At 48.7% G+C, this 15,594-nt stretch overlaps 1 protein-coding gene and 1 non-coding gene across 2 annotated transcripts in view; one reads left to right on the top strand and one right to left on the bottom strand.

Moving 5' to 3' along the window:
• Positions 1–15,594, bottom strand: part of LOC126419194 (2-methoxy-6-polyprenyl-1,4-benzoquinol methylase, mitochondrial) — a 179,367-nt gene that overhangs the window by 64,993 nt on the left and 98,780 nt on the right. The gene's annotated exons all lie outside the window — the stretch shown is intronic.
• Positions 369–443, top strand: Trnas-cga (transfer RNA serine (anticodon CGA)). The gene has a single exon. It is a non-coding gene; the product is annotated as a tRNA-Ser (tRNA).

Here is a 15,594-nt window from a genome sequence, read left to right as displayed (position 1 = left end):
TCGGGACCTTTGCCTTTCGCGGGCAAGTGCTCTACCATCTGAGCTACCGAAGCACGACTCACGCCCGGTACTCACAGCTTTACTTCTGCCAGTACTTCGTCTCCTACCTTCCAAACTTTACAGAAGCTCTCCTGCGAACCTTGCAGAACTAGCACTCCTGAAAGAAAGAATATTGCGGAGACATGGCTTAGCCACAGCCTGGGAGATGTTTCTAGAATGAGATTTTCACTCCGCAGCGGAGTGTGCGCTGATATGAAACTTTCAGGACTGCTAGTTCTGCAAGGTTCGCAGGAGAGCTTCTGTAAAGTTTGGAAGGTAGGCGACGAGGTACTGGCAGAAGTAAAGCTGTGAGGACGGGGCGTGAGTCGTGCTTGGGTAGCTCAGTTGGTAGAGCACTTGCCCGCGAAAGGCAAAGGTCCCGAGTTCGAGTCTCGGTCCGGCAAACAGTTTTAATCTGCCAGGAAGTTTGATACAATCCTGTTACGTTGACATTCGTCTCCCACTTGAGTCTGCGCTTTGTTCAGCCGACGAACATGAGGCAAAACAGTGGGGGCGCAGTAACGGAACGTTCTCGGAGACAGCACGAGTTGTACAGTGACGAGATCTCTTTACACTGTGCTACGCCTTTGTCCCGAGTAAGCACCTTCGGAGTGAGGAAATTTCGTTACATCATTAAGGAGATGCTGCTATCCGATCGAGTCGCCAGAATACGAAAATGCTTCCGGTCACCCCACAGTCGTGTGGTATGATAAACGGTTCCTGGGTATTATATAGTACAGAAAGTGGTCTGTTGAAGTTGTGCAAATTTTTACGGCGAAATGTAACTCCGTTAGTAGGTCACGGTTTGCGTCTTCCGAGAGCTGTTACGATGATTCACCATCTACGAATCTCCTAAATTTTTGCTGTCCTCCTTCGCCCAAGAAGTTTCGAGACTGGATTAATCAAAACTAGACAAGAGTCGATACGGTGTTTTTAATGCTTCATGTGTCACATACAGCGTCGCGCGAATCTCCCAGAAAGTACAGAACTTTCACACAGCCGTGTGGGATTGTTAGAAAAGTCCTTCTTTGGAATGTTATTCGACTGGAACGTCACCTTCGCACCCTCTTCGGTCTCGGTGAACTGTGGGAGAGTGGTTCTGCTCTTTGTCGTTTTGTGGTAGGTTGACACTCGTCACCCGCTGACGGTTTCCTCCGGGAAATAAATGTCCGCGTTTTCCATTCCGATCAAACGGCGACAGGCGCCCGCGCGACGTCGTTTCCGTTCGGGAGTCACCGCGAGCGGGACAAACTTTGCACCCAGTTTTGTCTTCTTCAAAACATTGTGCAGAACGACTCCAACAGTCGACGTAGAGCTGTTGCAATGGCTGCCACACTGCGACCTGAGGGACGACGACGTCGGCACAGTAGGGCCGCGCGCGCGCCATTCGACGCGGCCTGCTCAACTCACAGCTGGCTGTCGTCAGTTCAAATGGTTCAAATGGCTCTGAGCACTATGGGACTTAACTGCTGAGGTCATCAGTCTCCTAGAACTTTAGAACTTCTTAAACCTTACTAACCTAAGGACATCACACACATCCGTGCCCGACGCAGGATTCGAACCTGCGACCGTAGCGGTCGCGCGGTTCGAGACTGTAGCGCCTAGAACCGCTCGGCCACTCCGGCCGGCTGTCGTCAGTGCAGGCTGAGAGCCTAGTCCCTGCGCCGACATCGCTTATCCGGCACGAATGAGATCGACCTCGCGACGTTTGGACGGAAAGCGCACGTCTGGCTGTCTTGGAGAAAATGGTGCATATGCTGCGAACTGGTGTCCAAGTGTCGGTGCTTTGTCGGCTGGTGTTTCGTGCTGCATATTGTCAGAGCTGTTACCGCTGCGTTCGACTTTCCTGTCTCGTGGCATTCCTTACGCGCCGCTTCTCAGGAGGGAACGATTGTTGCTGCACCGACTGTGGGACGACTGAGTGCGAGCGCGTCTAGGTAGACGCTGGGCACCACCTCACACAGACTGCGGCAAAAGGAAGCGAACTGTCGCCCGCTATTTGTGCCGGAAGTCGCACGAGTCTGGCAGCGGCTTCTGCCGACGCGCAGCAGCCGCAGACAGCACGATACGCGTACACGAGTTTGTCTTTTAAGTTACGCGAATTCTGTCGACGCAGCAAAGTACTGCAGCGGCCGCGGAGGGCGACTTGGGTTAGGGGACTGCCCCACTGTCATCCTGCTGCGATCGAATAACGTAAATCTGTCGATGTCGAAATGTAAGAACTCGAGGTGCACTGTAGGGCCACCCATCCGCATTACGGAACGGATTTTTTTTTTTTTTATGAATCTGTGGTGCCCGCAAGAAACTAACTACGCCGTTTAAGAATTTACGTAGCAAAAACATTTTAATAACGTATGCAGAGTTACGTTAGTGCACATGTAGAGGCCCACTGGTGGCGTTTAAAATACTGCAAAACAATTTAGAAGAAATATCTGAATGGTGCGAAAAGTGGCAGTTGACCTTAAATAACAAAAAGTGTGCGGTCATCGACATGAGGCTAAAAGGAACGTGTTAAACTTCGGTTACACGATAAATCAGTCTAACCTAAAAGCCGTAAATTCAACTAAATACCTAGGTATTACAATTACGAACAATTTAAATTGGAAGGAACACACACAAAATGTTGTGAGGAAGGCTAACCAAAGATTGCGTTTTATTGCCAGCACAGTTAGAAAATGTAACAGATCTACTAAGGAGACTGCCTACACTACGCTTGTCCGTCCTATTTTAGAAAACTGCTGCGCGGTGTGGGATCCTTACCAGGTAGGACTGACGGAGTAGATCGAAAAAGTTCAAAGAAAGGCCGCACGTTTTGTATTATCGCGAAATGTGGGAGAGAGTGTCACAGAAATGATACAGTATTTGGGATGGACACCACTAAAGCAAAGGCGTTTTTCGTTACGACGGAATCTTCTCACGAAATTCCAATTCCCAACTTGGTCCTCCGAATTCGAAAATATTTTGTTGACACCGACCTACATAGGGAGGAATGATCGTCACTATAAAATAAGGGAAATCAGAGCTCGTACGGAAAGATATAGGTGTTCCTTCTTCTCACGCGCTATACGAGACTGGAATAACACAGAATTGTGAAGATGGTTCGATGAACCCTCTGCGAGGCACTTAAATGTGATTTGCAGAGTATCCATGTAGATGCAGATTTTCATCTTTGCGGTATGTAAGAAACACATAGGAGGCGTACAGGAATGTGTTACGGAGAGGGGTACCGCTGTAAGTAGAGAGAGAGACACGAAGCGGTAAGTGAGGCGACGGCGGTGTGTGTCTCTCGGCAGGCAGGGGGCAGGGGGCGGCCCGCGGCTCGGGATCGAGCGCGGCCGGCGGCAGGCAGGGGCAGGGCAGAGGCAGAGCCGGCACACGTCACGCGGCGGGCGACACGTCACGCGACGCGACGCGCGGCGCCGCGCCGGCTGTCTGGCCGCACTGCAGCAGGCGCCGCCTCGCCGGCCGCGGCAGCCTCCCCCAGTTCTGCGCCCTGAGCCGGTGACCCGCCGCGGTTAACGCCTCCGTCCCTCCGCCTCCCCTGCAGCTCCTCGAGTCGTGTGCAGGGGCGGTGGTCGGCTGCTCAGCCGGGCCTGAACCTATTAACGCAGACGTCGCGGGAAGCTTACCGTGAGGGCGCTCTGGCGTGGCCACGGACGGGCAAAAGCACGACGCCCTCAGGTGCCCGATACGGTGTAAGGAAAACCGTTCACATTCGAAGCAGCTTCCAGTCGTCTCGGAATGGACACGTACAGGTCCTGCACGGTTTTCCTGTAAGACAGTGGCAACTTCAGGCAACGACAATAGTGATGACGCACCATCCTATCCAAAGTACACCAGAGACTCGATAATATCGAGATCTACTGACTGTTGTGGTCAGGAAAGGTGAGACAACCCATCCTCCTGGTCGCAGAAGGAGTCCTGGGAGATGGGAGCTCTGTCAACAAGTCCCCTGTCCTCTCGAGACACAGTATCACCGTCTGGGAACGAACACTGTGCCATGGCGTGCACCTCGTCAGCCGAAACGGTGACATATTAACTGGACGTAATGCGATCCTGGACAGCAACCGTGGAGCTCACGGAATGCCACGATACGACTGCCCAAATCACCACCGAAGTCGCGCCACGTTTTATTCTTGGGACGTAAAGTCGGGCACAACCTGGAAACAGTGTGAAACGAGAGCCTTCCTATTTGAACAGTTCTCGGGTATCCGACCGGGTAGCGTCGTAATTCGTCCACAATATTTCGTCAGAGGTACACGCTGCCATCTTCAGATGCTTCCTGACGAATACTGTCCTGTTCGCCGCCGCTGCAGGATATATTTGCGCATCTACGATTGTCCAGTCTGAAAATAGAAGTACAAGCCATGCGGCTACGCCTTCAATAATAAAAAATTGACAATAAAACAACAGCTTTTTGGTTATCTTGCTTCTTTCTGCATTTAAATGATTTAAAAAGACATTGGCTGAATGTTTTTTAACTTTTTTGTTTCTTTGTGTTTTTTGTTTTTCTATTTTTAATTTTTTTCCATTCGCTCACACATTCTCACGATATATACATTGTACACACTTATAAATATTACAGTGAGCACATTCGCACACACATGCATTCTTTTTCTTCTTCTTCTTCTTCTTCTTCTTCTTCTTGTTCTCTTGGTGCAGTCTGTCTGAGTGCGTGTCTTATTTGCTTCTGCTTGTACCCATTTTTCGAAATGTTGTCTCGAGGTGCTACAGTTCTCCTGGAACAGCGGCCTTCTACTTAGTCAGGCTTGGAACCCTGAATTCAGCCTGGAGAGAAAGATGCGGTCCCAGAGATCGAGGACGGCCCCCGACGGCGGCAGCAGGGAGACTGCAGACCCCAGTTCAGACCCAGGCGCCGCTTCTCCCACCACCTTCAGTTGCCGCTGCGCCGGCCGCACCAAAGACACCAGCAGAGGAACGGTGGAGGGGGTAACGGCTAGTATATATAGGGCGCCGAGAGGAACAGCACAGCATTCGTCAGGAACCACCTGAAGATGGCAGCGTGTACGTCTGCCGAAATATTGTGGACCAATTACGACGCTACCCGGTTGGATACCCGAGAACTGATCAAATTGGAAATACGGCGGGAAAACTTCAGATCGAGAGTCATCCTGTCAAACGACTGTCTTCCACTGCTCGGCAGGCCACGCTTCTTCGGCTCAAGTATAAAATTTTCCTGTTACGGCCATCTGCATTACTGGCGACTGAGTACTTTTGCAAACAGAGCTGGCCCCGCAGCTCTGCGCTGAGGGAGCCGCCAATGTGTCGTTTCGGTGAGGGCAGTGCGACATCCGCTTCTGCAGTGAATCCTGCAGCTGTCCTCCTCCTACTTTTCGTCACAACTGTCATCAATGACCACGCACCACAATCACTTAACACACACTATCGTCCGTTTTGTGACTTAGCAGACAGTGTTTTTCAACTCTCTCCTATATGGGGGGCAAGGCGAGAAGGAGCCTTTTAGCAGAACAACAGGTTAAGTACCTGTCAATCAAAGGAGAACAATAGGTTTGGCCTTGAGTGCATACCTGCCCCTGATATAGGCAAGCCCTACTACCAAAATGGACCGATGCCCGCCTTGTCGCCCCTAAGTCTTCGATACGGTGCCCTCTGAGACGGTAAAGATTCGGGCTTCCTCGGTTGCTGAGATACCTACCGTACGAGCACCGACAGCTCGCCCACGTCGCTGTTGACTCAGCTCCGACGCGGTGCGCTCACAACCGCACAAAACTCTGCCCTCGGCACGACCGACACCCGCAACGTATCCGTGACGCCGCACAGGTGACGTCAGCGGTCAAACACGACAGCGCGACCCCCAGGCTCGCCTGGCGCACGCATTTATGTTCCAGCGCGCACCGCTCGCCGTGCCTCCGTATTCTTTTCCGGCCCCCGTTAGTCGAGGCTGGAGCGCACGTGTCGGTCGCGTGGGATGACTGCAGCAGGGCGGGTAGGCGCGGACGCGCGACACGTGGTCAGGTAGAGCGGCGAGGCCTACCGTCGACCACGCGTGAGCGAAGCGCCCCACTGGTTCTCCTATCGCGGCGGACCGTCCGTCGTGTCTACACGGACCGCTGTAGCACTCGCGGCCGCGACGTAACGCCGCGTCGCAACAGAACAAGAGGTCGGCAGGTCAGGAGGACGCGTCGCGGCACCGCCCGTCCGTCTCGAGCCCCACTGCGTGCGTCCGTGCGTGTGTGTGTGTGTGTGTGTGTGTGTGTGTGTGTGTGTGTGTGTGTGTGTGGATGGCGGTCCGTATGCACGTAATATGCCGTTACATTAATTTCGTATTTCCAGGTTTCCTTTTTTTTTTCTGTGAATCATGGTAGCTGTTGATGTACGTACAGTTTGCGCTCTTACCTCCTACGGGTTATGCCGAATTGTGAGGAACGTCATCATATGCTGCTTTGCGACGCTTGTGGTTGGGTCACAACACGGTAAAATTGGGACAAATTTTTTAGAGTGCTGTAATAGCACCGCGTATTTTCATTTTTATCCGAATTTTTGATTTTCATTACTTCTCGTTAAACTCTAAACGGTCCGTAACGCTTAATATTCTTATGAGTTCAAATGTTGAAATGTGTGTGAAATCTTATGGGACTTAACTGCTAAGATCAGTCCCTAAGCTTACATACAAGTTAACCTAAATTATCCCAAGAACAAACACACACACACACACACACACACACACACACACACACACACACGAGGAAGGAGTCGAGACTCCGCCGGGACCAGCCGCACAGTCCACCACTGCAGCGCCTTAGGCCGCTCGGCTACTCCTGAGCGCCTTCTTACCAGTGGGTAGGCCGATAATGCCCAAAGGCGGCGAAATTAGTTGAGAATTAAGGAACAGCGCAGGCAGGGAAACGACCGGCGGGAACAGCCCCACACACGGAGACACTCTGTCACGGGGGGCTGGCCCACACGCGGCAGCAGCGTCCACCCCTGCTGCGGCGCCGGACCCGCACAGCACGTGGCGCCTCGCGCAACGAGCCCGCGCGACTCGCACACGGCGCCCACGGCAGTTCTAAGCCATTCTTCACGCAGTGTAGCACTCTCTGGGGTTCCTCGTGGCGAGAACGAAGCGGGCGACTTTCGGTGCGAGCTCGCTCCCTCCCTCTTGCGTTCCCTCTCGTCCTACCTGTTTCCTCGAGACGTATATCGGACAAAGCAACATCTCGAACAGGCGTATTTGTGCCACCAGTTCTACCGCTGTCTGTTTTATTCTCTACCGGTTTCGATTATTACAATCATCTTCACACGATAAGAACAGTCTACATCAGTCAGTGTACGAGTGTGTTTGATCCAGCGACGTACCCTGTTTTTATCCTGTGAAGATGATTACGATAATCGAAACCGGTAGAGAATAAAACATACAGCGGCACAGCTGCTGGCACAAATATGCCTCTTTGAGATTATTATCTAACAGCTGTGCACAGTCACCTACGAAACGCTCTAAAGTAACATCACGGTCGACTGTTACCGGAAGGTCCGCCCTCGAGACGGTGACAATAAACGCCTGCACAGAGGATTTTGATGTGTAATCTGATGCCTCCGTGCAAGAACAAGGCATCCAGGTGTTGAGGGCGTCGCGTGTCTCGTTAAATGGGTAATTATCTGCCTCTACTTTGTAAGGTACAAGGAGTATATAGAGGGTCTATACAAGGGCGATGTACTTGAGGACAGTATTATGCAAATGGAACAGGATGTAGATGAAAATGAAATGGGAGATATGATACTGCGTGAAGAGTTTCACAGAGCACTGAAAGACCTGAGTCGAAACAAGGCCCCGGGAGTAGACAACATTCCATTACAACTACTGACAGCCTTGGGAGAGCCAGTCCTGACAAAACTGTACCATCTCGTGAGCAAGATGTATGAGACAGGCGAAATTCCCTCAGACTTCAAGAAGAATATAATAATTACAATCCCAAAGAAAGCAGGTGTTGACAGACGTGAAAATTACCGAACTATCAGTTTAATAAATCACAGCTGCAAAATACTAACGCGAATTCTTTACAAACGAATGGAAAAACTGATAGAAGCCGACCTCGGGGAAGATCAGTTTGGATTCCGTACAAATGTTGAAACACGTGAGGCAATACTGACCCTACGACTTATCTTAGAAGAAAGATTAAGGAAAGGTAAACCTATGTTTCTAGCATTTGTAGACTTAGAGAAAGCTTTTGACAATGTTGACTGGGATACTCTCTTTCAAATTCTGAAGGTGGCATGGGTAAAATACAGGGAGCGAAAGGCTATTTACAATTTGTACAGAAACCAGATGGTAGTTATACGAGTCGAGGGATATGAAAGGGAAGCAGTGGTTGGGAAGGGAGTGAGACAGGGTTGTAACCTCTCCAAATGCTATTCAATCTGTATATTGAGCAAGCAGTAAAGGAAACAAAAGAAAAATTCGGAGTAGGTATTAAAATCCATGGAGAAGAAATAAAATGTTTGAGGTTCGCCGATGACATTGTAATTCTGTCAGAGACAGCAAAGGACTTGGAAGAGCAGCTCAACGGAATGGACAGTGGCTTGAAAGGAGGATATAAGATGAACAGCAACAAAAGCAAAACGAGGATAATGGAACGTAGTCGAATTAAGTCGGGTGATGCTGAGGGAATTAGATTTGGAAATGAGACACTTAAAGTAGTAAAGGAGTTTTGCTATTTGGGGAGCAAAATAACTGATGATGGTCGAAGTAGAGAGGATATAAAATGTAGACTGCCAATGGCAAGGAAATCGTTTCTGAAGAAGAGAAATTTGTCAACATCCAGTATTGATTTAAGTGTCAGGAAGTCATTTCTGAAAGTATTTGTATGGAGTGTAGCCATGTATGGAAGTGAAACATGGACGAGAAATAGTTTGGACAACAAGAGAATAGAAGCTTTCGAAATGTGGTGCTACATAAGAATGGTGAAGATTATATGGGTAGATCACAAAAGTAATGAGGAACAATTGAATAGGACTGGGGAGAAGAGGAGTTTGTGGCACAACTTGACTAGAAGAAGGGACCGGTTGGTAGGGCATGTTTTGAGGCATCAAGGGATCACCAATTTAGTATTGGAGGGGAGCGTGGAGGGTAAAAATCGTAGAGGGAGACCAAGAGATGAATACACTAAGCAGATTCAGAAGGATGTAGGTTGCAGTAGGTACTGGGAGATGGAGGAGCTTGCACAGGATAGAGTAGCATGGAGAGCTGCATCAAACGAGTCTCAGGACTGAAGACCACAACAACAACTTTGTTAGCGACTCCTCCCCGAAGATGAATCCGTTAAGACGGCACTCGACTTGTCGAGCACAGGAGCACGGCTATGATCTTTTTCCTTCGAAATACTGCAGCAAGTCACACACTGAACACGGCCTCTGTACGACAGGCGGGTCGGCGAGACCGCCGCAGCGCGCCCTCACACCTCCCCCCCCCTCCCCCTCCCCTCCCCCTCATCACCTGCTACCACAGCTGAAGCCGCGGCAACAGGCCAGTACAGACCAGTACGCGCGCTGCGATGCTCGCACAGTGCACTGTGTACATGGGGCCCAGTCACAAATCGTCCAGAATGTTGACAGCTGTTGTTATATCGTTGCTACCGACCTCTACCCTCCTTTATTTTACTGTCCTGCTGTTATGTTCCTGCTACGAGACTTTGATGCCGATTCCTCCATTTGATTTGCAATGCTTCTGTTACAGACAGACCGGAGCAGTACAAATTTACGCCAGGGAGGAAAAACGAGCGGGGATCCGTTTTTTGTGATCCGACGGTGTGTCGGGCGCCGCAGTCCGGCAAAGGCTTTCGGCACGATACGGGAACGGAGTGTCTACCCACGGATTTCAGAGCTCGAAAATGATCGCACGGGCGTTAAGCCGTCGCCACAAGGACCGTGCTGTAGAACGTTAACTCTGAGCGTGCCAAGTTCAACGTGCTGCTGAACGCTCAGGAATGACGCGACTTGCGCATACGGTACGTGGGCCCCAACGTGGTATACGCGATCGCGACGCACTCCAGCGGCAGTTGAGTGATGTTTATGGTTCGTAAATCACACTGTTTACTCAACGGGCGCGCGAAAAATTCCCACGTAAGCTCTATTAGAACGCACATTTCCACCATCGTCCACGAAAAGGAAAGTACCATGTCCAATCAATAAGGTCAGGCTTATAAAAGTTCCATTCCAAACAGTGCGTTTCAAATTTGGAATACTTCTCCGCATAAGATAAACATTATTTCATCATTCCCATATTTTATTAAAACCCCAAGGTCAGTCTTACTTGATCACTGTTCCTGCCCAGTAGCAGAATCTCTGCAACATGTGAACTACGAAGCGTAAAAGAAAAAGGAGCAAAATATCTTTATACAAGTAGCGTAAGCTGTCCTGTAGATTAAGCCAATCGAACAAAGTCACCCCTCAAAAAAGTTGAACTTATATTTACATGACATCAAGTATTATAGTACATATTTATATTAAACTAATAATAAAGTATCAGAATCTAACAAAAACGCCAAAGTTAGGAAAAAAAATTGGAAGTATCGAGACGGGAACCACCGCCCAACTACTAACGCAATACTGGACAATGAAGCTACTCATTGCCTTTTTTTTTTTTTTTTTTTTTTTAATCTCATTTTGTTCGCTTTCGTTCGTTGCATCTGTTCGGGGCGGACGTCACAAGACATCCATTGAAGTTCGTTGTTGATCGGTTAACTCAGTTTTTCTATTACAGAGGGCATGTAACCCTCTGACCGAACACTCTGAGCTACCGTGCCGGCAAATCAACATCACATCGTTTTTATGTAATCATATTTTGTTACCCCTTGCTGGAAACCGTGATCGTAGATAATTATGTTACCAATTGAAATTTAATTATAACAAATTGTACCAAGAACAATACGTTTTGGGTGGATCTTCAGTGTGTCGCTGCCTTCAAATAGCCTACTCTCATAATACGCAAGTTACAATAGTACTTTTGCCACGAATATAACGTTTCTCATTATTTTATTGGAAAGAATCACACAGTTAACAACGGGTTTTCCAGTGATTCTCAATTTGCTGGTGCACAGAAACGGCATATATACATATAGGCTTGAAACGAATCCCAATATGTCGCCTCACAACTCTGTACTGAAGGGAGACGGCGTGTGTGTGACGCAGGTGGCGGTGTGCCATCTCATTGGTCAACGCTCAGACGCACGGTCAGAATATCTGACATGCCAGATATTGCTGTTGCACGCTATGACGTCAGAAACTCGGCACGCCTAACGCTCAACATTCGGATGCACGGTCCGTGTGCCGACGGCTTTACGCACGAGGAACGAGCCGGACGGCCGTCCGCGGCCGCAACTGTTGCAGACACTGAGTGTGCGAGTGACGCGTTCGCTGCCGGTAGACAGGCGGGTCACTGGTGACCAAGTGCCGCATACTCTGCGGATTAGTCACGGTTCTGCCCGCGAAATCGTCCGCAACACACTCGGGTTTCGTAAAATCTGTGCAAGATGGGTCCCGAGGACCGCGCTCGGGCATCTACGAAAATCATTTGGATCGAGATGACAACGAAAGTGACGGCTTCTTAGACAGAATAGTCACCGGTCTCACGTCTATAATAAGCGGAGAACTGTTGCACATTATAACACGGCTGTATCGAGAATCTACGAGCATCCTGTTTTACATATTGCCTTTACACCGTGTTGTATCGGTGTCACTGAAATTGTAACCACTCTTCAAAAGAATTAAGTCTGCACCGCTTTATTCGAGTTAAAAATAACTAAGAAAATTTTACTCAAAACTTCATTGTGTTTTCCTTCTACTGAAACGTCACCAATGACAATTGTTTCTGCTTTACCAGTGTACAGTTACACGTAATAAACAAGAGCATGCGGCCACTCCCGCGAGAGGTTCGAGTCCTCACTCGGGCGCGCGCGTGTGTGTGTGTGTGTGTGTGTGTGTGTGTGTGTGTGTGTGTGTGTGTGTGTGTGTTCTTCTTGGTATAAGTTAGTTTAAATAGTGTGTGAGTCTAGGTACCGATGACCTCAGCAGTTTGGTGCCTTAGGAATTCACACACATTTGAACATTTGAAACAAGAGTAGTGGGTCGTACCGTGAAGGGCAGCATTGGTGTCTCGTCCCACGTCGGAATACGATTATTTGTTGAATCGCGAGTTAAAATTCTCTGGCTAGCTGAGGAGCACGCTTTCTTATTTTCAGGACATTTCAAAAAAATGTTAAAATCTGTGAGAAATCTTAGGGGACTTAACTGCCAACGTCATCAATCCCTAAGCTTAGACACTACTTAACCTAAATTATCCTAAGGACAAATACCCACACCTATGGACAAACACCCACAACTATGCCCGAGGGAGGACTCGAACCTCCGCCGGGATCAGCCACACAGCAAGACAATTTCCTTACAGTAGCTAAATACTGATTCCAGGTAATTATAACAACATTAGGGACTGCAGCGATTTTAAGTAATTGGCTAAGCCCTGTGACAGGGGCACGCCCATTGGGGTTAGCTCGGTGGGCAGGCAATAGACTAGCATTACAGTAGATTAGTAGACAAATTTAACCTTGTCCATAGAAATAGTGCCAGACACAAATTAAGTAGAAGCTGCATTTGTTATTGTATTAATTAACGCCCACTAATTAGTTTAAGTGGTAGGTTATTTTTTATAAAAAAAAAACAAATGGAGCTGACCGTTTCGCTAGTTCCGCAAGTGCATTCTACCACTTGCCCAGAAATTGCACGACGCGCTTCAAAAACGGCTCTGAGCACTATGGAACTTAACTACTGAGGTCATCAGTCCCCTAGAACTTAGAACTACTTAAACCTAACTAACCTAAGGACATCACACACATCCATGCCCGAGGCAGGATTCGAACGTGCGACCGTAGCGGTCACGCGGTTCCAGACTGAAGCGCCTAGAACCGCACGGCCATACCGGCCGGCGACGCGCTTCAGTAGACTCGTTTGGAAATTAAGGAAGTCAAGCGGTGTGGGGAGAGGCTGAGCTGGGCAGGCCTCTCAGCGGCGAATGGCTCAGCGCCAGCTGGCCGGGGACGAATTAGAAGAGCGCATTGGCTGGACAGTATAGTACAGCACTGTACTCCAATGCACCCAGTCACTCACAACCATATATTCTACAGATGCACTGCATTTGCTGCATTTTTTTTAAGTCCGTGTCTTTGCGCGAGTCACGGATGGCCGCCATAAACCTCAGCCACTCCTCTCACTAGTGGATCGACCCTCCAACCCTATCCGAGGCGTACTGCGTTGCGGACTATCGTCTGAGACACCGTTCTGGGTATAAGGCACAGTGGATCCACCAGCGACAGGACTGGGTCGGCTCTACTGGAGTCATCTGCAACACACGCCTGGACGTACGTACAAAAAATAGAGCAAATGCATTGATCGGTACAATATTTGGCGGTGAATGACTGGGCGCATTCCAGTACAGTGCTACACCGTCCGACTAATGTACGGTTCTGTACCGTACATAACAATAATACTCACGAAGGACTGTCTGCATCCTTCCGACGGATATGTAGCACACAAAATAGCGGAACTGGGATGGTTATGGGCTGTCACCGTGGACCTTTAAGAGTACAAAAGAAGGTGTGATAGGCGCAGCATGATGCGATTATTTGTTGTTATTACTGGAGAATCTAATCAATACTGCTACGAAATATCGGTAATTTAACTTGCAACGAAGGTGTTATGCTCTTCAGCAGGATGAATTTCAATGTGCTCACCTCCCCTCAAGAATCGTTTGCGAGGAGTTTTTCGCTGTTTCCAAAGCTGTAGGACTGTCGAAAATAACGTACAAGGGGTTAAATGGAGACTTCGCGAATGGTAATATGTATGCATAGTCTGCATATGTATGTGTGTGGAGCTGTCAGCGGCGGACGGTTGTGGTTCGAATGCATAACTTGCTAACTGTTCTGGCGGCGGTGAGCACTCTGCAGGTACAGGTAGGGCAAACTCTCACGGTCCAGGATGCTTGGTGCAGTCGACACACCGTCAACTAACGAATAACGTATCAGCAGGATAAAAAAAAAAAAAGAAACGAAATCTGCAGTTTGCAGATGTCCGGGCATAGTTGTGGGGATGTACAGTATCAGAGTTGGAAGATGTAAACAAAAGTTGCGAAGTGCATCTGCCAATCAATAAGACCATATACTTTATGGGAAAAAATATCAGAGCAGCAGCAGAAATTAGCTCTGTATATGTGTCAGCACCCTGCTGCAGATCCCTGCACGGTAGAGTGGAAGTCAGACGAACGTGCAGAAGAACTGTGTCAGACTTTGAGTTTCCATCGAGTGCGTCGCCACACGAGTGTACAGACAAGCACAGTGTGTCGTGTCACTACGCGGATTTGTTTCCAGAGTACAGTCTCCTGTCTGCACCACTCGTTCAGTACCATCAAGGTATGAGGCGAGGGTTACTAGACTCTACGTCATCTTCCTATCCAAAATGAATGAATGCATGCATGTATACCACCGGGAAGAAGTGAATTCTTAGGATTTTTCAGTAGGCTGATGTATGGGGCACGCAAATATCCTCCTATGAAATCAAACATCACGTGGGTATGAAAGCAATAAATATATATATATATATATATATATATATATATATATATATACACAGGGTGTTTCAAAAATGACCGGTATATTTGAAACGGCAATAAAAACTAAACGAGCAGCGATAGAAATACACCGTTTGTTGCAATATGCTTGGGACAACAGTACATTTTCAGGCAGAGAAACTTTCGAAATTACAGTAGTTACAATTTTCAACAACAGATGGCGCTGCGGTCTGGGAAACTCTATAGTACGATATTTTCCATATATCCACCATGCGTAGCAATAATATGGCGTAGTCTCTGAATGAAATTACCCGAAACCTTTGACAACGCGTCTGGCGGAATGGCTTCACATGCAGATGAGATGTACTGCTTCAGCTGTTCAATTGTTTCTGGATTCTGGCGGTACACCTGGTCTTTCAAGTGTCCCCACAGAAAGAAGTCACAGGGGTTCATGTCTGGCGAATAGGGAGGCCAATCCACGCCGCCTCCTGTATGTTTCGGATAGCCCAAAGCAATCACACGATCATCGAAATATTCATTCAGGAAATTAAAGACGTCGGCCGTGCGATGTGGCCGGGCACCATCTTGCATAAACCACGAGGTGTTCGCAGTGTCACCTAAGGCAGTTTGTACCGCCACAAATTCACGAAGAATGTCCAGATAGCGAGATGCAGTAATCGTTTCGGATCTGAAAAATGGGCCAATGATTGCTTTGGAAGAAATGGCGGCCCAGACCAGTACTTTTTGAGGATGCAGAGACGATGGGACTGCAACATGGGGCTTTTCGGTTCCCCATATGCGCCAGTTCTGTTTATTGACGAAGCCGTCCAGGTAAAAATAAGCTTCGTCAGTAAACCAAATGCTGCCCACATGCATATCGCCGTCATCAATCCTGTGCACTATATCGTTAGCGAATGTCTCTCGTGCAGCAATGGTAGCGGCGCTGAGGGGTTGCCGCGTTT

This window comes from Schistocerca serialis, chromosome 9, assembly GCF_023864345.2.
Source record: "Schistocerca serialis cubense isolate TAMUIC-IGC-003099 chromosome 9, iqSchSeri2.2, whole genome shotgun sequence".
NCBI lineage: Eukaryota > Metazoa > Arthropoda > Insecta > Orthoptera > Acrididae > Schistocerca > Schistocerca serialis.
This window is presented reverse-complemented; position numbering and strand designations above follow the sequence as displayed.